At 51.8% G+C, this 20,493-nt stretch overlaps 2 long non-coding RNA genes across 4 annotated transcripts; one reads left to right on the top strand and one right to left on the bottom strand.

The window, feature by feature from the left end:
- Positions 1 to 6,794: 6,794 nt before the first annotated feature.
- LOC122448616 lies at positions 6,795 to 16,110 on the bottom strand. 2 transcript variants are annotated; one of them, XR_006271692.1, is made up of 5 exons: positions 15,467 to 16,110; positions 14,671 to 15,355; positions 14,304 to 14,540; positions 12,793 to 13,628; positions 6,795 to 10,821 (listed from the first exon to the last, which is right to left on the bottom strand). It is a non-coding gene; the product is annotated as an uncharacterized LOC122448616 (long non-coding RNA). The 2 variants fall into 2 exon arrangements; XR_006271691.1 differs by lacking the exon at positions 6,795 to 10,821 and adding an exon at positions 12,249 to 12,567.
- Positions 10,556 to 11,963, top strand: LOC122448617. Of its 2 annotated transcripts, none has more exons than XR_006271694.1 (4): positions 10,556 to 10,598; positions 10,702 to 10,851; positions 11,013 to 11,091; positions 11,839 to 11,963. It is a non-coding gene; the product is annotated as an uncharacterized LOC122448617 (long non-coding RNA). The 2 variants fall into 2 exon arrangements; XR_006271693.1 differs by having other exon boundaries at positions 11,013 to 11,127; positions 11,839 to 11,959.
- Positions 16,111 to 20,493: the final 4,383 nt, after the last annotated feature.

Genomic DNA, 20,493 nt, shown 5'->3' with positions numbered 1-20,493 from the left:
ACAAAAATCGAAATATAGACCAATGGAATAGGATAGAAAACCCAGAAATAAGCCCATTAACCTAGTCAATTAATCTATGACAAAGGAGACAAGACTACACAATGTTGGAAAGACAGTCTCTTTAACAAATGGTGCTGGGAAAACTGGACAGCCACATGTAAAAAAATGAAATTAGATCATTCCTTAACTCCATACACAAAAGCAAGCTCAAATTGGGCTAATGACCTAAATGTTAGACTGGACGCTATAAAACTCTTAGAGGAAAATATAGGCAGAGTACTACTCTCTGACATAAATCACAGCAACATCATTTTTAATCCATCTCCCAGAATAATGGAAATAAAAGCAAAAACTAACAAATGGGACCTACTTAGAAGCTACTGCACAGCAAAGGAAACCATAAATAAAAATACAACCTACAGACTGCAAGAAAATATCTGCAAATGATGTGACTGATAAGGGATTAGTCTCTAAAATTTACAGCTTATGACACTTAATAGCATCAAAACAACCCACTCAAAAAAATGGGCAGAAGAACCTGAATAGACATTTCTCTAAAGAGGAGATACAGATGGCAAATAGGCACATGAAAAGATGTTCAAAACCACTAATTACAGAAATGCAAATCAAAACTACAATGAGATTATCACCTCACACCAGTCAGAATGGCTATCATCAAAATATCCACAAAAAATAAATCCTGGAGAGGGTGTGGAGAGAAGGGAACCCTCCTGTATGTCACTGGGAATGTAAATTGGTACAACCGCTATGAAGGACAGTATAGAGTTTCCTTAGAAAAACTAAAAATATAGCTACCATATGACCCTGAAATCCCACTCCTGGGCATATATCCAGAGAAAAACATGGCCTGAAAAGATCCATGCACTCCAATGTTCATCGCAGCACTGTTTACAATAGTCGAAACATGGAAACAACCTAAATCTCCATCAGCAGAGGAATGGATAGAGAAGATGTGGTACATATATATGTATATATGTATGCATATGCACATATATACACGATGGAATATTACTCGGCCATCAAAAAGAATGAAATAAGGCCATCTGCAGCAATGTGGATGGATCTAGAGAGTGCCATACTGTGTGAAGTAAGTCAGAGAAGAAAAATATATGACATCTTTTATAAGTGAATCTAGAAAGAAATGATACAAATGAACTTACTTACAAAACAGAAAGGGACTTATAGACTTAGAAAACGAACTCATGGTTGCGGGGGTGGGGAGGATGGGAAGAGATAGTTAAGGACTTTGGGAAGATCATGTATGTACACAGTGCTATATTTAAAGTGATAACAAAAACCTATTGTATAGCATGTGGAACTCTGCTTGATGTTACATGCCAGCCTGTACTGGAGGGGGTTTGGAGAAGAATGGATGCACGTATGGTGTATGTACGGCTGAGTCCCTTCACTGTTCACCTGAAGCTATTAGAACATTGTTAATCGGCTACACCTCAATACAAAATGTTTTTGGTGTTAAAAAAAATAATAAAAATAAAATAAAAAACAACTATGAAACTGGAGGACATTGTGCTAATGAAATAAGACAGACACAGAGACACAAACACTGCATGGTTTTACTTACATATGGAATCTATGACAGAAAATAAAGTCAAAATCTTAGGAACAGAAAAAGTGGTTTCCGGGGGTGAGGGAAATAGTGAGGGGTTGGTAAAAGGGTACAGAATTTCAACTGCAAGATAATCAAGTTCTGAGGAGCTAATGTAACACAGTGACTGAAGTTGCTACTGAGTCCATGTGTGCTCAGTCGTGTCTGACTCTTTGCAGCCCCATGGACTGGAGCCCGCCAGGCTCCTCTGTCCATGGAATTTTTCAGGCGAGAATACGGGAGCAGGTTGCCAGTTCCTGCTACAAGGTATCTTCCCAACCCAGGAACTGAACCCAAGTCTCCTTCTTCTCCTGCACTGGCAGGCATATTCTTTACCACTAAGTCACCTGGGAAGCCCCAAGAGCATATCGCCATTGTATCACTGAAATAAGCTAACGATACAGCAGTCCAAAAAAGTAGTAGATGGGACTTCCTGAGTGGTCCAATGGTAAAGAATCTGCCTCTTAATGCAGGGGACATGGGTTTGATCTCTGGGCCAGGAAGATCCCACATGCTTCACAGAAACTAAGTCCAAGAGCTGCAAGTACTGAAGCCTGGGCGCCTAGAGCTGTGCTCCGTAACAAGAGAAAGCTGTATACTGCGACTAGACAGTAGTCCCTGCTCGTTGCAACTGGAGAAAACCGCATGCAGCCATGAAGACCCAGAGTGCAATCAAAGATAGATAAATAAAAGTAATGGATAAATAAATAATGGTAATGGATGTGTTATTTAATGGGAGATCCTTTCACAGTTTTTATCATCTCGTCATGAGGTACACTTTAAATATCTTACAATTTCATTTGTCACACCTCAGTAAAGCTGAAGAAGACATCGGGGTTCCGTGGGAGGACGACAATAGAAGACTCCTACTCTGTCATCTCGCTGGTATCACTTTTTAAATTTCAAAATAACAGCCAGCTCAGTCACTTAGGTCTGAGAGGCTTAGCAGCCACCAGTCACAGGACCAAGACCTTCCCTTCACGTTTAGAATGATCTGGAATTCTGTCAAGACTTACGATAACCTTCCCTGCTCACCACTTCACCAGACTCACCTCTGGCCACACATCAGCCCGTCCCGAGTTCCTCACCCTGTCCCAACCCATCTCACCTCTGTCTCGGCTTTGCTAAGAGCCAAAACTCTCTGACCCCGAGGTTCGTGGACTTGCTTGCCCTCATCTCTTGGGTCCTCAGTCAAACATCTCACCCTCAGAAGGCTTCCCTGGCCTCACAGAATGTGGGATCTACCCTTCCCAGTCCACACACGCACCCCCACCACGACAGATGCAGAAATGGACTGGAGTTGATATTGAGTGCGTGTCTGCTCAGTCTTGTCCGACTCTTTGCCACCCCGCCGACTGTTCCAACCATCTGCTTGTTTACAGTCTGCCTCCTACACCTGTAAATTCCATGAGGGCGAGGACAGTCTGTTTTGGTTCAGTGCCATGTGCCCAGACCCTGCCCTCAGGAGGCCCTCCGGAAGTGTGTGCAGAATGAACAAACACGTCCACATTTCACACACGCAAGTGACACTAGGAACAATGGATTCATCCGGAATGCATGGAAAATTCATCATTTCCTAATATTTAACACATTTTAAAAAGCCAAACATCTGACTCAAGAGAGACCTTTCTCCTGTCGCATATGTCTCTCTTTATTCACTTCTAATTACACATCCGTGGACGATTCCAGGCTGGCTCCTAGAGCGAGCCAGCTCCCTTTGCTGCGGACGGCAGTAAAGACCATCCTTCCTTGGAACCCAAGCCCGCCAGGCTCTTTTCTGCCTTCTGGCATCCTGCCGCCCCCCCCCTCCCCGTGGCCCTGCCGCCTGTAAAAAGCTGGCTGCTTTGGCTCCACGGCTCCCTGGGGACAGGTAAGAGCGGGGCGGCCGGCCGAAGGCGAACCGCGACCTCCCCGGGGAGTCTGCTTGACAAGATGAACCTGCGGCGGGTAAGGCGCTCCTGCCTGCCCGTCATGCTGTGGACGCGCTTGGGCGGCAGCTCGCCTCCATCTGGTCCTCCGCAGACACACCTGCGGCCCCGCCGCTCCCAGACCAACCTTCCCGTTGATTCTCCAGACGACGCGAAGCGGGCCAGGGCAGGCCGTGGGCGCTGCTGCCTCCCACCCCGGCCTCGCGGAGGGTCCTTCTGACCTCTGCACCACGGACACCTCGGCTACTCCGACGGGGACCCAGGCTCCCAGAGTGGGCCCGGGCCCCTCTGAGCGCCCAGAAGCGGGGGCCCCAGATCCCGCCCCTTCCCGTCACTCAGCACCCTCAGCGCGTTTCGTCCTTTAACCCTGCTGATGTCAGGCTCTCAAACGCCCCGCATCTCCCCCCTCCTGCGCCCCACCCCAGCTCCCAAAACATGGCCGCGGCTTCTCTGCTCGCCACACCTCATGGCCCACAGTGAACAAAACCCCACACAGTCAGCCCTTCCCGCCCGAATGCCTGGTGTTTTTGCTTGGAAACCCACCCGCCTCCCAAGGCCCCCCGCTTCTCTCACAGACGTCCATGGCATATGATCACAAACGCAGTGGTTTAAAGTGATTCAAATTCGCTATCTTACGGTTCTGGAGGTCAGAGATCCAAAATGGTGTCACTGGGCTCAACTCGAGATGCCCGCGGGGCCGTGTCCCTCCTGAGGTCTCGTGGTGAGGGTCCGCTTTCCGGCCTGTGGGCCTGCCGCCATCTTAGAGCCGGCAGCCGCCATCTTAGAGCCGCCTCGCCCGGCCGTCCTCCCTGAGGCTGCGGCTCCGGCTTCCCTTTTATAAGGGCGCTCCTGACTACATTGGGCCCACCTGGATAACCCACGTTAGTCACTCCACCCGGAGATTAGCGACCACACCTGCAAGTCCCCCACTGCCGTGTAGGGTAACATGCGCACAAGTGCCAGGGGTCAGTGGACGTCTGTGGGGAGCCGCGGTCCTGCCCTCGATGCCCCTCAGAGGGGCTGCCTGTCTTCCACCACCCTTATATCACTGGGCTCCAGGGTAGGTGGCTTCCTTACGATTTCTTTTTGCCACTTCTAGACTGTTCGCCACCCAGCCACTGTCCTCATTTCTTAGTAACTGCAGGTCCTGAGTCTGGGCACTTACTTCTGCTGTACCCCGTCTTAATTTTCAGCAATTTCATCTCCCTCAAACGATGCTCTCACCCTCCTGACTTTCTCCAACTCTGGTCCTGTGATACTGTCCTCCTCCATGGGCCATTCTACCCTAGAGCAGTGGTTCTCAAACCTGCGTGCTCATCAGAAGGCTGGGGGCAGGGCTGACGGGAACGCAGATTGCTGGCTCCATCCCCAGAGAGTCTGACTCAGCAGGTCTCGGGTGGGGCCAGAGACCCCGCATGTCCGCCGAGGCCCAGGTGATGCCCAGTCCTGGAACGTCGATGGCCCATAGCGCTCGGAATGCTGATAACTGTAGCCCCGCCTCCCACCCGACACCGTCTCAGTCTCAAGCACCCCTCCTTTTCACACTGTCTTCTCTAACTCCGACTCCAGTCACCCCACATCCCACCTGCCACCCACAATCCTTTGCCTTCCGACCTTTTTTTCCCCACTTCTGCCTTTCCCTTGACGTGCCCCCGCCTCCCCCTCCCCAGCTTAAATCCCACAGCCCAGCATCGCCCCCACCCGCCCAAGCTGGTTAAATCCAATGCTCTGTTTCCTCCATGCCCAGGAACGTGGCCACAGAAAAACATAAACGCACTGCAGACCCATGACCATCACTGCCTGGACACCAGAGTCCATTTCTCCTTGTCCTCCACTCTAGACTCTTCCACATGCCCTCTCTCTCCATGAACTCCCAGGGCCGCTTGCGGCCACCCTCCCTCTCTTCTCCCAGCCTTTCTTCCTATTTGGGGAGGAACACGGAAGCAGAAGGAGCTGCCATGAACTCTTTACCACCACACCTGCCCCACCAGCATCAGGGCCCCTGTGCTTGCTTGGCTTTGCCTTGCAGATACTTGGAAAACCACCCCGTTCCTTTCTTAGATGCCCTCCTCCATTCCCTCTCACCTTCTCAAGACATCACCCAGCCTCCTTCTCTACTAGACAATTCTGATCAAAATACAAACACGCAATTGTTTCTCCTATCTCAAAATTGTGAATCCTACAATTCCCCCTTCAGCAATTGTCTTATTTCTGTTTTCCTTTACAGTGAAACTCTTTGAAATGCTGTATGTGTCCACTTTCTCCCATGCCTTTCCTCTCCCATTCTCTCTTCAACTTACTTCCATCACCTTCCATCCGGTGATGGTACCTTGTCAAAGTCATCAGTGACCCCAGGTCATTATTAAATCAGTGTTCAACATCTACGGTCATCTCACTGGAATGGTTAGCAGCACCAGCGGGTTAAGCCCTCCTACTTTCCTGACATGCTTCCTTCACTGGCCCCAGGCCCCTGAGTCACCTCTTTTCCACTGGCCTCTCCTCACCATCTATCGCTGGTTCCTCCTCATCTTCCCAACATTGGGATACACCCAGGCTCAGCTCTTGGACCTCTCTTCCATCTGCCCTGGTTTCCTTGATGACCATATCCAATCACTTAAATACTATCCATGTGACCAGGACGCCCACATTTATATCACCTGCCTGGATCCTACCCCTGAATTCCAGACTCAATTTTCCACCAGCCTGCTTGACAAACTCCATTTGGAACTCAAGGTGGCATCTGGCCTCAGACAGTGAGGAACTGAGGCCCTCAGTCCACAGCCCAGGGAGAACCAAACCCTGCCAACAGCCGCTGATTTTGCCTGGAAGTGGATCCCACTCCGTCAGGCCTTCAGCAGCCTCTGGCCCTGCCTCCTATTTGATCACAGCCCCATGAGTAACCCTGAGCAGAGGCCCCAGTTAAGCTGCTCCTGGCTTCCCAACTCAGAGAGACTGTGAGATGATGTGTTCTTTTCAGCTGCTAAATTTCAAGGTAATCTGTTACACAGCTACAGGCAATTAACTATTAGAGAGAGGTCAAGTAACCAGCCCGAGGTCATAGTTTGTTGGGAGGGAGTCAGGATCCAAGCCCAGTCTGTCCTCTACATCAGTGGTCCCCAACCTTTTCGGTCAACTGATTAGAAAAGACTCTGAGGCTGGGATAGATTGAGGACAGGAGAAGGAGATGACAGAGGACGAGATCATTGGATGGCATCACTGGCTCAATGGACATGAGTCTGAGCAAACTCCAGGAGTCAGTGAAGGACAGAGAAGCCTGGCGTGCTGTAGTCCATGGGGTTGCAAAAGAGTTGGACGTGACTTAGCGACTGAACAACAACCTTTTTGGCACCAGAGACCAATTTCATGGAAGACCATTTTTCCACAGAAAAATGGGATTTGGAGGGATGGTTTCAGGATGATTCAAGCACATTTTATTTATTGTTCACTTTATTTCTAAATCTAATGCCACTACTGATCTGACAGGAGGTACGGTCCTCGGCCCGGAGGCTGTGGACACCCACCCTAGATCTTGTGTTTTTAAATTTCAAAACGGACTTCACTGGTGATCCAGTGGTTGGGACTTCGCCTTCCAATGCAGAGGGTATGGGTTCAATCCCTGGTCAGGGAGCTCAGATCCCACATGCCTTGTGGCCCCTATAGACTAAAACATAAAACAGAAGCAGTTTTGTAATAAATTCAATAAAGGGCCCACATCCAGAAAAAAAAAAAGTTTTACAAAAATAAACCTCAAAGCATACATCTCAGAACATTCCCCATCTTGAGTCACAACGCAAGTTTCCCCCAGCACCTCCGCAAAGCAGGAGGATGCTTGTCAGCGCTGTCCCTAACAGCTTGATGGGTCTGAACAGCGGCCTCCTTACTGGTCTCTGTGCTGCTCCTCCCCACTCACTCAGCTGCCAGACGTTGGTTCTGAGGTGCCAAACGGACCGCATCACTCATAAATGTAAAGCCCCATATGACCCATCCAGGGGTCCCCAGGCTGCCGCCGGTCCCACCCAGAGCTGGTGCCCACATGTTCGCTGCACACCCGTCCTGGTCACGGGCCACAGGCCTCCCCACGCTGGGTCCTTCCTCCCAGGCGGCTGTCCACCCCCACGTGGGGATTCTGGGGGAGCCTCCTCCCGCCCACTGAGCACCTGGTCAACTGCTCCCCTTTATCCTCACGCCCCCCTCTCCTGGGTCCTGGGCATCAGCATTTAAACTAGCTGGGTGTCCCCTGTCTACCTAAACCAGAAATAAAAACAGAGAAAGCCGTCACCCCCACGCTGAGTGATATGAGCCAAGGAACACAGGAAGCTTCTAGAAACTGGAAAAGGCCAGATTCTGCTCTGGAGCCTCCAAAAGGAACAGCCCGGCTGACATCTTGCCTTTAGGACTCTTATCTCCAGAAATGTAAGATAATTAATTTGTCCCATGAGCCATTAAGTTTGTGGTGACTTGTGGCAACAACAGGAAACTTGTAAGAAATAGTAGTACCTACTCTTCCCTAACAACCTACCAGCTGGGTGCCAGCCACTTCAGTAGGCCATGAATATGGACTGAAAACTCAGGCTAAAATCCTGGCCCTCAATGTAATGGTGTTAGGAGGTGCCTTTGGGAGTAATTAGGTCTTAAGGGTGGAGCCCTCATGAAGGGGATTAGTGCCCTTACAAAAGAGGCCCCAGAGAGCTCTCCTTCCACCCCATGAGGACACAAGATGTGGGCAGTCTGCAGTCTACAAGAGGGCCCTCACCAGGACCTGCCCATGTTGGCATCCTGCTCTCAGACTCCCAACCTCTGGAACTGTGAGAAATAAATTGCTATTGCTCGCAAGCACCCCTCCCCACCCCCGCCACCATGGTATTTGGTTATAACAGCCCAAATAGATGGTGACAGTCATTCCCAGTATTCTGCCACGCAGGCTCTCTTACCTACATTTTACTCATCAGGAATCAGAGGCCCTGAGAGGTGGCATGACTTCCCCAGGTCCATGCAACTCACTCCAGCAGAGCCCAGCTGCACAGCCCTGGCTCTTTGACTCCGAAACCCACGTTCTGCGCTCTGAGCCGCACTGCTTCTCCAGTGCCCCTCCACCTTGTTGGGCTTCGATTTCTCCATTTATCTCATGAATCGATTTGATTAGATTAGCCCGTCCACCAAACACAAACTTTGTGAGCTGTTAGCAGATGTTCCATAGGGAGGAGACTGGGGGAAGCAGGTTTATGGTATGATATCTTTGGAAGTGCTGAATTGGAGTTAGAAAGCTTTTCTTGCTTTTTGCTGCAGGCCTCAGAATCTCTCAGAGACGAAGAGTACCACAGCTGTTTAAAAGGTGGAAACAAAGCATTTCTTACCTGGCTGACCCATGGGGCCATGTGGAGCAGAACATTGCTCAGGACTAATTCTGGGGACACCTCACTCTGAAATACTGATGATCTGGACAGTCTTTTCATTTACAAAGGGCCTGGGTTCTACAAGCTTTTACACACACACACACACACACACACATATACACACACACCCATCAGCGGTCTTAAACTGATGCTAATACTGCTAAGTTCTGCTCCGAGGAGGGAGACCCAGGTTGAGTCTGCCACTGAGCCCCCCAGGGAAGCCCGGCTGTAGCCTGCCTCCTGAGATGGGTCCTTCCCCTCCTCTGAGTTTCCTGTCACCGCACTGACAAATTGCCACAAACTTATGCCTTAAAACAGCTGAGCGTTATCGCCTTACAGTCTGGGAGGTCAGAAGCCTACAGTCAAGGTGATGGCAGGGCTGCATTCCTTCTGGAAGCTCAAGGCTTTTTCCTGCCTTTTCCAGCTTCTGGGGGCCACCCACACTCCTTGGCTCACGGCCCCTTCCTCCGTCTATCACCAGCAGAGGCAGGTCCAGCCTTCCTCGCTGCCTCCCTCGTCCACGTTTACGGGCTCTTATGATTCCACTGGACCCACCCGTGTCCCCCAGGCCAGTCTCCTGACCGTGAGGTCAGCTGACTAGCAAGCTTAATTCCAGCTGCAACCTTAACCCCGCTCTCCAGGTGGCATCCATTCACGGGTTCCAGGGTCTAGGTGGATGTCTTCAGGGGCTGTTACTGTGCTGCCCTCGCCTCCTCTACTCAGCTCTGAACTCGGCACAGTAACAGCGCTCAGGGCTGTGCCTGTGACGCTCTCACCACGGGCGCCCGTCACCCCTCCTGACAGGAAACCGAGGCTCAGAGGTGTGAAGTCGCCTGCTGAGGCCGCCCAGCGGGAAAGCAGCCCAGCTGGGGCTCATGGCCACCTCCACGCGGGTGCCTCGGGAGCCCAGGCTCTTGGCCACCATGTGGGGGTGCCTGTAACCCACCACGGATCAGCTCCTCCCCCAGTAAGCGCCCCCACCTGCTTCGCTCAGGAGAGCGGACACAGTCCTAAGCTCCACGCGTCACTTCCACAGGCCCATGAGCCCACTTCCCTGGCCCTCAGGGTTCTCCTCCCTGGGCCTCCCCCAGCTGTTGTGCAGAAACACTCGACGTGCAAAGACCCCACACAGGCCTTACCAGGTGAGTCTCTATAAATGGTGGCTGCCCTTGGGAGCTGGGGGTGGTGCTTCTCCTGACTGTTTATAAAGCCCCAGCCAGGGCTTCTTCCCTGGTGGCTCAGCGGCAAAGACTCCGCCTGCCAAGGCAGGAGACAGGGGTTCAAGCCCTGATCCGGGAAGATCCCACATGCAGTGGAGCCACCAAGCCGCATGCCGTGACTACCCAGCCTGTGCTCTGGAGTCTGGCAGACGCAACGACTGAGCCCATGAGCCCGAGAGCCCGTGCTCTGAGACAGGAGAAGCCGCCGCAATGCAAAGCCTGCGCACCGCAACTCAGCAGCCCCCGCACGCCACCACAAGGGGAAAGCCCCCGTGCGGCAGTGAGGAGACAGCACAGCTGAAAATGAACAAATAAATTAAAAAAATAGAAAATTACTGGCTTGGACAAAATGAACCATCGGTAAGGATTTTTCACAAAAGCCACACACAACATTGGAAATCCGACAGCCAGGGATGTGAGCGTGTATCTGGTGAGTGCTTGGGCCAGGTGCTTCTACTCGGGTCTGCTCGCAGGATCCACCCAGAAGCACCTGGATGCCTGGCTCAGTCGCTCCACCCTCACTGCACATCCAGGGAAACCGAGGCCGGGTAGCTGGGTGAGAGCGCCTGCTCGCTCCACGTGTACTCCTCAGTGACGCTGGGGGTGTGTTCTGGACACAGCAGGGGAGAGCGCACATTCCGGCAGGAGACAGACTGTAAACCGTGGACACAGAAGGGATGGAGGTAAGCGACAAGAGCCACGGAGGAGGGAAGCGGTTGGTCAGGCAAGGAGGCTGGATAGGCAGGTGGGTGGGAGCTGGTAGGGTGGCTGGTGGCATGATGGTGAGTGTCAGGGCGTGCCTGGCACCCCACGAAGCCCTGATCACAGTCACCCTGCGGGCCAGGTCTCTCCTTGTTTTTCAGGCCAGGTGCGAGGCTCCAGGAGGGCCCCCGATGATGCCCACACAGCGTGAAGTGGCAGAGGTAGGACCTGAACAGGTCCGTGTGTGCCCCATGCAGGTACCCGTAACCCCTGCCCCCAGAGGGGACCACGAGGCCACACCGTGAGGGGGTGCTGCCCAGGAACCTCAGATCAACAGTGTCACAGGGTTACATCAGAACACAGCCGGGGGCTGTCCTGGTTCCCCCAGCAAGAGGACGAGGACGAGGTGCCCCCTAAGATGGGTGGGGGAGATCCGCTCAAGGAGGTTTGTTTGGAGGGTCTAAAAACCCGAACCTGGCCACGAGCACTAGTGCGGAAACGCACGTCTTCTCCCTGTGAATGTTATGAGTCTTAGAAATCCAGCTTCCTTCCCAGGCCAGGCTGGAGGGGGGTGAGCTCCTGCCAGCTGGAACCCCAACGTGCTCCCTAAGTGGGTACAGCTGTCGGCTTCTGTGTTTCGGAACCATTCACGTGTTACCGTGACATTAAATGCTTTTCTTCCTAATGAGCATTTCCCCCTTAAACATCCGAAGGTGAAGAGAGACATCCTCTGAGCCCAGCCAAGGCCAAGTCTGTGCAGAAATTTCCCTGATGCGGATACTGGGGCACATTCTGTTAGTAAGACGAGGAGCGTTTCCCGAGGCAGAGACGCTGGGTGGAGCCCTGCTGCCCCCTAGAGGGACGCGTCCCGGAGGCCCAGGCGGGAGGCGATGCTGGCCCTGGGCCCGGGGCTCCCCCTGGGCCTCCTGTAAGGCCCCTCTCTGCCCGTCCTCTGCATCTCCCTCCAGGACCACCTTCCGCCTGACCTCCGTCCATCTGCCGCGTCAACACGATGTAGGAGGAGCCCCCAGCTCTGCTAGCCGGTCCCGAGCTCCCAAGGACGCAGCTCGCTCTGCCCAAAACACTGGCCAACATCCCCCAGGACATCTGCCAGGCCTCTCTGAAGATTTTAAAGCCCCAAACCCTAAAGAAAATAGGGTTTCTATGCCAGCCTCCAACCTGATTCAAACAAGGAGGGCGCTCTCAGGGGCTTCCCAGGCGGCTCCAGTGGCCAGCACGGGAGACCTAAGAGACTCCAGTTAGATCCCTGGGTCGGGAAGATCCCCTGGAGAAGGAAATGGCAACCCACTCCAGTGTTTTTGCCTGGAGAATCCCATGGACAGAGGAACCTAATGGGCTACAGTCCACGGGGTGGCAGAGTCGGACACGGCTGAAGCAGCTGAGCACGCACACAAGGAGCTCTAAGATGTTTCAGGATGTCGCATGATCACTACTTTTAGGGTCTTTGTTTTTTTTTAATAAATATTTCTCAGATTATTAACAAAATTTTTTGGTGCACGGCTCTGCTTGTGTGTAAGAACGTTAACATTTAAGTATTCCTCGGGATTAGCTGTGGCTTATGAAGCAAGTTCTAGGAACGCTGTGGTTGTGAAGGAACCTCACGGTTCACTCCCTGAGCCCTCGGGATGGTTCCAGGAAACCGTGTCGTTGCTGCCAGCACTTTACCTACGAGGAAACTGAGGCACAGAGGGGTGCAGCAACTGGCCAAGATCACACTAGGCCCGGAAGTGTGGGGGAGGTTCCAGCCTGGTCCGTCTCAGCATCTGGGGTCCAGCCCAAGGGTCACATCTCCCGGGAAGCCTTCCCTGCCCTTCCTGGTTGCAGCTGGTCCACCCATCCTGCCCTAGTCAGGCCCCAGCCCTGCTGGTCTTGCCCTTCCCTGCTTTCCTTTGCAGAAATACCTGCAACCTGTGTAGTGTCTGTGTCTGCTGGGTCTGTCTCCCCCACTGCAAAGTCAGCTCTGTGAAGGCAGCTAACATATCCATGTTTGCATTGCTTCAGTCTCCTCGGGGCCCAGCACTGTGCCTGGTGCTCCCTCGACATTTCTGGAAGGAAGGAGGGGAGGGAGGGAGGAAGTTGGGAAGGAAGGGAGGTGCAGTTTCCACTCTCAGGAAGCTCCCACTTAATGGGGGGAATTAGGCATTACTGACCGTCACAGGTTAAATGGGGCCTCCCGGCAGTGCTAGAGGTAGAGAACCCACCTGCCAATGCAGGAGATGTAAGAGTCGCGGGTTCAATCCCTGGGTTGGGAAGACCTCCTGGAGGAGGGCAAGGCAACCCACTCCAGTGTTCTTGCCTGGGGAATCCCATGGAGAGAGGAGCCTGGCGGGCTACAGTCCATGGGGTCACAAAGAGTGAGACACGACTGAAGTGACTTTAGCATGCATGCACGCCTCAGACCCCATGAGTGTCCACCAGGAACCTGTGAAAGTTACCTTATTTGGAAAAAGCGTCCTTGGCATTATCAGTGACCTCAAGATCATCCTGGATTATCTGGGGGTGGGGGTGGGGCCTCAACCCAGTGCCCAGTGTCCGTCTGAGAGGAGGAAAAGGCAGAGAGACCCAGAGACGGCCTCGTGAAGACAGGGGCAGAGACTAGGGTTGGGCTGCTACGAACCAAGGAATCTCTGGAGCATCCAGAAGCTAGAAAAAGCAATGAGGGAGCCTCCCTAGCTGGAGCCATCAGAGGGACCGTGGCCTGGTGGACACTTTGATTTTGGACTTCCAGCCTCCAGGTCTGAAAGAAAACAAATTTTGGTTGTTTTAAGCTTGACAGTTTGTGGCAATTTTTTATAGCCACCCCAGAAAGAAACACATTGGCCACTCACAGGTGGTTTGTTGTTGTTTAGATGCTAAATCATGCCTGATGCTTTGCCCACGGACTGAAGCCTGCCAGGTCCCACCGTCCATGGGACTGCCCAGGCAAGAAGACTGGGGTGGGTTGCCATCTCCTCCTCTAGGGGACCTTACTGACCTAGGGATCGAACCCGCGTCTCTTGTGTCTCCTGCACTGGCAGGAGGATTCTTGACCACTAGCCACTGGTTCATCAATACTCAAACGCCTCACAGGGGGGCTCACAAGATGCGGACAGTAGGGGCGCCATCCAAGGAGCTGCTCCAACAGGTGGAGCGGTCAGCTCGGCCCTCCAGGCCTCTGGGGCACTTGCCTCTCCCTGAGGCACAGGCCCCTCTGGCTGTGTCAGTCATCGTTGCTACCATGAGCAGACCTTCACAGTATCTTCTATCCCACCTTTTGGAGTCCCTGGAGTCCCCCTTTCCCCCAGCCCACACCCCTGCCAAATGCAGCCACCGTCCTCCCCACAGGCGTGGCTCTCAGCTAAACACACAGGTGCTCGCTTCCCTCCCGTGCAGGCCCCACCCCACCCTGCCCGAGGCCACAGCCGCCCCTCACCGGAGCTTCCCAGAGTCCTCTGGTTGGAGGCGACTGCTCCCAGTCTGGTCCCTTCCAACAGCCTGCAGGCCCTCGGGGAAATGAAAGTTTCATTCCCACCTGTCTTCGCAGACCACAGAGTGGACAGCAGATAATCAGAACCAAGACTGTGGTCGGGCTTCCCAGGGGGTTCAGGGGTAAAGAATCTGCCTTCCAATGCAGGAGACACAGGTTCGATCCCTGGGTCAGGAAGATCCCCTGTAGAAGGAAACGGCCACCCACTCCAGTATTTTTACCATGGAGAAATCCCATGGACAGAGGAGCCTGGCGGGCTACAGTCTATGGAGTCTCAGTCAGACACGACTGAGCACGCATGCACACAACTGACCTCGGTCAACCTCAGCTTTCTGCTGCTCTCCAGCCCGTGTAGCCAACCTGCTGCTCCCCGTTCCTATCACCGCTGACCTTGAACCCCACTCAGGGCCTGCTCACCACCTCGGACCGCCCTTTGCCACCTCTCCGGTTCACAGCTTCTCCCACGGGGCTCAGCAGGCTTTGCTTCGGGCTTTGTGTTCCTAATGGGACCTCCGATTCTGCCACCAGATAGTCCCGCCCAAGTGGGTCAGGAGCTTTGACCTTCCACTCTGACCTCCCAGCTCCTGAGACGTACTGACAGCGCCACTCAGACCACAAACTCCAGGGGTGCCTGCCTGACAGGACGCTGCTAGGACAGACAGCTCCGTGAGAACGCCGTGGTCTGCAATGACTCAGTAATATCGGCCGGCGTCACATGAGAACGACCACGACCACGACGATCGTCCCTGTCGCCCCCGGCTGGCCCCAGGTCCGTGCGGGCCTCCGGGAAGCCGATGGGGGACGGCACCCCGACTCTGACTGAGGCCGGCGGCCCCCCAGCCCCCGAGGCCGTGTGGGAGGGCCCCGGGCCTGGCCTGCGTCCGCCGCGTCCCTTCTCCTCCAGGGTCGGTTTCTGTGGTGCTGGCGGATGTTTTCAAAATGATGCGCGCATACTTCTGAGGTCAACGTCTAATCAGAAACGACTTCTAGACGGTGCCCTGGTTTAAAAAGAAAGAGAGAAGAAATTGAGTGAGTCATCATCCAAACCATTTGAATGAAACAAAGACACAACAAACTCTCTGCTTTCCTCTTGCGCCAGAACAGATTACCTCAGCCCTGCAGGGCCCAGCTGGAGGGAATTAAAGGCATCTCCGGCTCCCCAGATAGGAAGGCGGTGCAGACCCGCCATGACTCACGGCGAGAACCACAGCGATGCAGTCGCTTCGGTCAGAATCTGGAACCCTCCACGGGCCTGCGGCTGGATCCGCGGCTCCAGAGGGGGCTCTGGGAGCCGGGCGCTGATGAGTGGGGGACACAGGAGGCCAAGAGGTTGCAGACCCAGGGAGCAGTCGGGGCGGGGGGGCGTGAAGAGACCCCGACATTGCAGGGACCGCCACCCCCCAAGGCCTTCCAGGGCGCGGGAGGACGCTGCCAGACCTAGGCGGGGCGGGGGGGGGGGGCGGTGGGGGTCACAAATGTCCCCAACACCCCGCTGATGGCTCGAGTCGCAGTGTCAGCAAGTCCTCCTCCTGGGCCAAGCTTCTCCCAGGGCCTGCCATCCAACACCCTTGCCCTGTGGGGAAGGGACAAACAGCCATTTCCCGGGGGTCGTGGGCTTCCTTCTGGAAAACTGCGTCTGCCAAGGTTCTGAACTTGGAAGACTTTGCCAGACAGACTTTTCCCGGGAGTGGGAGAGTGGGAGGGAGGCTTGACGGGACACAACTGAGCGGACAGGCTGAGCTGGCTGCCAGAGGTGGGCTCCAGACCGCCTCCCGCCCCCCAACCGTGAGCGTTACTCCAAAAGGCGCGGCTTCCGCTCGGGGTTGTCAAGATGATGCAACACTTTGAGAGAATTAATTTGGGGGAAATTGAACTTGTTTCTAAAACGATAGCAATAATACATAATAAAACTTTTTTTTTCAACAATAAAAAAGAAGTATTAGGTGCAAACATGAAGACAACTGTAATACCTCAGGATATAAATATCTGCGCGGGGTTGAGGGGAGGGGGCGGAGCGCAAAAAGTAAAGTGTAACACGAGAAGTCTTCTTCCACCAGAGGCCCCTCCCGCCCCCTCCCCAGGGGCGTCAATTTTTGGCTCAGGTTTTCTAGTTTTTCTGATGGTAGTTTTCCTTTAACAACATGTCTACTTCTCCTTCTGGATTATTCATCCTTGCTGCGCTTAGTCACTCAGTCATGTCTGACTCTTGGCGACCCCATGGACTGCAGCCCGCCAGGCTCCACTGGGGATTCTCCAGGCAAGAAGGCTGGAGTGGGTTGCCATTCCCTTCTCCAGGAGATCTTCCCAACCCAGGGATTGAACCCAGGTCTCCCGCATTGCAGACGGATTCTTTTAGATGGTATTGAACAGTTCCTTCCATTGAAAGATAAAGAAATTAGTGCAGTTATTCTGACTTCAGTCTGTTGTTACCTCTTGCCTCCTAAGCGTGTTAGTTACCTTAGTTTTACTTCGCAGACCCTGAGGTCAGTATATCTGAATTCAAATCCCACCTCTGCCACTTTTTGCTGGATGACTTTGGACAAGTTACTTAACCTCTCTGTGTTCCACGTTCCTTATCAGTAAAAATGAGGATATTGATAGTCTCTGCTTCACAAAGTTTTCATGCAGATAAAAAGTGTTAATTCATGCTAAGTGCTTGGAATAGTACCTGCTATAAACTGTCTCAGTGTTACTATTATTCCTCATTATTCTGTTCTAGAATTTAGAACCAAGTCTTCTTTGAACTGTCAGTTGTTGTTCAGTCGCTAAGCAGTGTCTGACTCTTTGCAGTCCTATGGACTACAGCACACCAGGCTTCCCTGTCCTTCACTATCTGCCGAAGTTTCCTCAAACTCATGTCCATGGAGTCAATGATGCTATCTAACCATCTCATCCTCTGCTGCCCCCTTCTCCTTCCCTCAGTCTTTCCTAGCGTCGGGGTCTTTTCCAGTGACTCAGCTCTTTGCATCAGGTGGCCAAAGTATTGGAGCTTCAGCTTCAGCATCAGTCCTTCCAATGAATATTCAGGGTTGATTTCCTTTAGGATTGACTGGTTTGATCTCCTTGATGTTCAAGGGACTCTCAAGAGTCTTCTCCAGCACCACAATTCAAAAGCATCAATTTTTTGGCACTCAGCCTTCCTTATGGTCCAACACTCACATCCGTACATGACTACTGGGAAAACCATAGCTGGAAAAAATATAGAATTTCCAATAGGCTGACTCTACAAACTGTGAACCAATAAGCAACACTGAAACATCACCCAGTAAACAGTATTAAGTGTGAAGGGATCCATGAAAAACGAAATGTGATTCCGAGTCACTGAAAGTTTACCGCTCAAAAGAGAATTTTCCAAGTGTCAGTTCTAACCCACAGTCTTCTAGTTTCTTTCTAGTATTCTTTTTGACTCTTCTGTATAACTGTCAACTAACACTTTTAAATAATATATATGCTCTCCTCTTTCTTAGATTTTTTTTTCAGGAGGTTGATATAAATCCTTGGATAACTTTTTCAAATAGAGTACATGGATGGTGAATTTTTAAATTCTTGAATGCCTAAGAATATCTTTATTTGGTTTGGCTACATAAAGAACCCTAGATTGAGACTTTTTTTCATGAAATATTCTTTTTTTAAAATTTATCTATTTTAATTGGGTGCTAATTACTTTACAGTATTGTGGTGGCTTTTGCCACACGTCGACATGAATCAGCCACGGGTGCTCATGTGTCCTCCTGTCCTGAAACCCCCTCCCACCCCCTCCCCATCCCATCCCCCTGGGACGTCCCAGTGTACTGGCTTTGAGTGCCCTGTTTCATGCATCGAACTTGGACTGGTCATCTATTTCACATATGGTAATATACATGTTTTGAGAATCTTTTACCCTCAGAACATGGAATTCATATCCCCATCATCTTCTGGCATCCAGGTAGATGACAAATCTGGTGTTAATCTGGTTCTCAATCTTTGGTAACTTATCACTTTAAAAATTATGATTTCCAAAAGCCTGTAGAGTAGCTTTTTTATTCTTAATGTTTTTAAATTTCCCTGGATGTCTGTGGGTATGCATCGTAAATGGAACCAGGTGAAACATGTAACCTAAGGACTCAAGTCTTTCCGGGAGTGCCCAGAAATGTTCCTTTCACTTCTTTTATTATTTGCTCCCTCCACTCTCTCTCTTATTTTGAAAATCCCATTTTACAGCAGCTGAAACTCCTGGATTTATCCTCCTTGTCTCAAATTTTCTCTTACATTTTCCAACTTTGTCTCTTTATGTTCTGGGAGATTTTTTTCAATTCCGTACTCCAGATCACTAACTTCATCATTGGCTGTGTCTTATTTCTCAGTCCACTCATGGAAATTTTTAAATGTAACCCTCTTTTTCATTCTCAAACTTGATTCCTGCTTCTCTGATTGCTCCATTTTCATAACAACCTGCTCTCGTGGATGCAACAGTCTCTTGAATCCTCCTAAGATTCAGAGTAGAATGAAAATACTTCCTCTTCACCTCTTTGAATACTCTCTCCTTACTTCAAAGTAATCAGTTTATCAATTTTGATCCTTCCCTTTTGTGATGTTTGTTTTCTCCAAATGTCCTGAGATCCCCTGAAAGTTGTTTTGCGTTTACAACAAAGGATCAAGATAAAGACTGTCAGAAACACGGGTTTCTTCTTCCTTCCCTAAGGGGCCTTTTCTTGGGATGGTGGGATCAGCCATGAACGGTGTACATGTGGGCAAAGCACACCTACCAGCAAGCCTCCCTATAAGGGCAGAGAGCAAACAGGCAGGCCAGGGAGACCCCAAACTGCCGGAGCAAAGGGGAGTAAACAAAGGGTTTGCTTTTTCGTCTAGAAGGAGGTCTGCAGTAGGCGGTCCACAGATGGTAGGGGCTCAGTGTCATGATTAAGACTCAGGCTCCCCCTGGATACCTGCTCGTCCTAGTTGACAGATGCCGCTGCACTTGCAGAAACTCCTGAGCTTCCAGGAGGAAGACGACGACGACCGGAGAAGCGAGAAGGGAGAGCATTTCTATCAGAAGGTTGAAAGCTCTTCCAGAAATCCCCAGCAGATTTCTGCTCAAATCCATGGTCTCAAGGGGAGACTGGGAGATTGACGTTTATAGCCCAGTACCTTGTGATCTTGACCAAAGAAGTGTTCCTCTTAGGAAGGAGGAAGGAGATGAGATACTGATGAAGCTATTAACCATGTGTGTGATGGATGTTTTCATATCTTTCCCCCAGAAGGGGCGGTTTATTTCTACCCCCAAACCCATGTCTGTGACAGAGGTCTCCATTTTCTCTTCTCTCCTAGCCTTGTGGCAGAACTGGTATTGATCGCCTGATATTAACACTTGCCTTCCTTTCTGGCGCTCGGACTCCCACTTTTACGGGGTACGTGGCCGCCTAGAAGGACCACATGACCCAACCCTCCTTGCAGCTAGGGTCGCCCGTGTGGCCAAATTCCAGCCAACGGGATGGTGGTGGCAGCAAAGGCTCCCACTTCTGGGTGCAGCCGCGGAAGGAAGAGGGTGTGTGCTTTCCCCTTCCCTCTGCCCTGGCGACCAGGCTCCTCTCCCAATCACAGCACGCCTGGGGACCCTTTGGGCATCTCCCCCATCACAGCTGCTTACAGAGGAGCTGGGGGAGTTCTGATATCCAGCCCACGAGTGCGGGGATCCCTGGGCCCTCTGCAGACTTGTTCTTTCTGTTGCTTTGCCTACAGTGACACTTCTCTTGAAGCCCGGTGCCGCCACTACCTGTGCGTCTGCTCAGGGGGCAGACCCCCTTCCCCCTCTGTATCCCAGCCTCTCTGCCGTCTCTGGCACAGGAGGTAGGTGGTTAGACTGTATTGTGTGGGAGGTCACCATGCCTCCTGTTGGCCCCAGGTGAAGCATGTCTTACTTCATACTCAACGTCATAAACCCTCATCTTTAAAAGGGCCCACCTTGTCCAGAAATAAATCCATACGTGTATAGTCAATTTAACTATGACAAAGAAGGCAAGAATATACAATGGAGACAAGACAGTCTCCTCAATAAGTGGTGCTGAAAAACTGGACAACTACACGTAAGAGAATGAAATTAGAATAGTCTCTAACACCTATACAAAAGCAAACTCAAAACGGATTAAAGACCTAGATG

The sequence above is a fragment of the Cervus canadensis genome, chromosome 10 (assembly GCF_019320065.1).
Source record: "Cervus canadensis isolate Bull #8, Minnesota chromosome 10, ASM1932006v1, whole genome shotgun sequence".
Taxonomy (NCBI): Eukaryota; Metazoa; Chordata; class Mammalia; order Artiodactyla; family Cervidae; genus Cervus; species Cervus canadensis.
This window is presented reverse-complemented; position numbering and strand designations above follow the sequence as displayed.